This window comes from Sycon ciliatum, chromosome 9 (genome assembly GCF_964019385.1).
Source record: "Sycon ciliatum chromosome 9, ocSycCili1.1, whole genome shotgun sequence".
NCBI lineage: Eukaryota > Metazoa > Porifera > Calcarea > Leucosolenida > Sycettidae > Sycon > Sycon ciliatum.
This window is the reverse complement of record NC_088651.1, coordinates 3,873,669-3,875,928: the sequence shown is the minus strand read 5'-3', so window position 1 is coordinate 3,875,928 and position 2,260 is coordinate 3,873,669. Positions and strand designations below refer to the sequence as shown.

General features: G+C 43.4%; 1 long non-coding RNA gene across 1 annotated transcript; it reads right to left on the bottom strand.

Annotated features, from left to right (window-relative positions):
- Positions 1 to 394: 394 nt before the first annotated feature.
- Positions 395 to 1,961, bottom strand: LOC135825052 (uncharacterized). The gene is made up of 2 exons (XR_010555008.1): positions 1,592 to 1,961; positions 395 to 935 (listed from the first exon to the last, which is right to left on the bottom strand). It is a non-coding gene; the product is annotated as an uncharacterized LOC135825052 (long non-coding RNA).
- Between the last annotated feature and the right edge of the window lie 299 nt (positions 1,962 to 2,260).

The following is a 2,260-nucleotide window of genomic DNA, read 5'->3' as shown; positions in this document are numbered from 1 at the left end:
CCCCGAGATCGATCGTAGCGAATTGGAAAACTCATGGTGAATTTGCTTCCACTCCAAGGCAATGTCGAGGTATGAAGGGTGCTTGTACTGCCTTCCAAAGTGAAGAGGAGATGAACATGGCTTTGCATAGCTGTTGTTCTATGCCAACTTACCTACTCTTGCTGGTACCGTAGTGGCATATTGCAAATTTCGTGGACGAACAACTCTAGTCACTAGTGGCTAGTGAGCAACACTAACAGGTGAGATTTTTCAATTCGACAAAAATTGTTTTTGTTTGAGAACTGACAGTGGCAGTCATTAGACTCAGTAGGTGTCTCTCTGCTGCTTCTTTCCCTTCATCGGTAGGGTTGTGCTTGAAGTAAAAATAAATAGAAAATGTGGAACAAAAATCTGATCCTGTAATTCGAATTTGAACTTCAAAGTACGTGTACATCAAATCACAAAAATGACTGTCAAGGTGGCGCTGTGCATTGAGAAAGACTGGGAGCTGGCAGCAATGGAAAGGGTAGAAACGAAACCAGTAATGCAGAGTATTCATAAGGTAGAGGGAGATGAAAACGGGAGAGGAGTAGTGAGCACTTCAGTTTGAAGTAGTGTCAATACTCAATAGACAGCATCGTGTTGCATACGTTGTGAATATTGTGTGAATCCAATAATTGTCAAGAAATTGATATCCAAAATTATTATCCCCTGAGTAGTATTATGGTGTTCTCCTGTGTTTACATGCAGAGCCTTGACGTTGCTGGACGAGCGACAATATAAATTACATAAACATGTAGCTCGTGATGTGGGATGACTGCCGTATCGCATTGCCAACGCAAACCCATCCTGTATCAGTGCAGCCATCCAGCAACTTGAACTCCCCGGACCAGATGCCGCTTCAGATGAACACCATGCCGATGGAAAGCCAGGAGTTGATAGCGAAGCATTCTGGTCTGCACAGTACAAGGCAAAGAACAATTATGAATTATAATGCATTGTAATCTTTCCCACACTTCTTTGTAAAAACAAACAAAGAGTGCCATTATCACAACACTTGATCAAGCATCTCGATGGAGGTATTTTCCATTGTGCTGGCTCAGCATCTGCACCAGGAAGACCATGTACACTTACACGTATCTTGTGTGTGTGTGTGTTCGTGCGTGTGTGTTTGCGTATCTGTATGTGCACACGTGTGTGTGGGGGGGGGCACGCACATGTGTATGGGTAGGAGTGTGTGTGGATGTGCGCGCTGCATGCGTGTGTCTGTGGGATGGGGTGGGGGTGCACGCACATGTGGACATGTGTGTGCGCAATACAGCATGTGTGTATGTGTTCGTTGAACACAGGGTGTACTCCTGATTACATAAACTTCGTGATCATTGTGATTTCATGTGCTTCGAAGTCGAACTTCGCAATACATGTACTGATGCTTGATTAGATTTTATGTTCCACATATTCTATCTATTTTATTTTACTTCAAGCACTTGTACTATTCAAGCACAACCCTACCAATGAAGGGAAAGAAGCAGCAAAGACACCTACTGAGTCTAATGACTGCCACTGTCAGTTCTCAAACAAAAACAATTTTTGTCGAATTGAAAAATCTCACCTGTTAGTGTTGCTCACTAGCCACTCGTGACTAGAGTTGTTCGTCCACGAAATTTGCAATATGCCACTACGGTACCAGCAAGAGTAGGTAAGTTGGCATAGAACAACAGCTATGCAAAGCCATGTTCATCTCCTCTTCACTTTGGAAGGCAGTACAAGCACCCTTCATACCTCGACATTGCCTTGGAGTGGAAGCAAATTCACCATGAGTTTTCCAATTCGCTACGATCGATCTCGGGGTGATGATCGTGTCTTCTTCATCACCACTGCAGCCTGGACAGCCTTGGGGAAGACATGTGTCACTCTCCTGCTCAACAGATTCCTACATCTAGATTTGGTTACCGTCAGGGAACGAAACAGAGCTGCAAAACACCAAAGTAATTGTTTTCTTCCATTCAATTACACTGCTGAACATGCACAGCATGGTGACAGCTAAGCAGTACGCACGTCATCAAGGCCAATTTCCAAATATGGGAAGCGTTATTTATGAAATTTGACACAGTTCCTCTTCTCTGATCGGCTCGAGACATAGCTCATCGGAATCAGTGCCCAATTCTCCTTCGGATAAGCCATACTTATTTTTGGCGTTCAGTTTCCCTTTAAGCTTCAGACCACAAAACTAACATTCTTAATAAATATAAATAATAAGTATATACATAGGAGCGTGCAT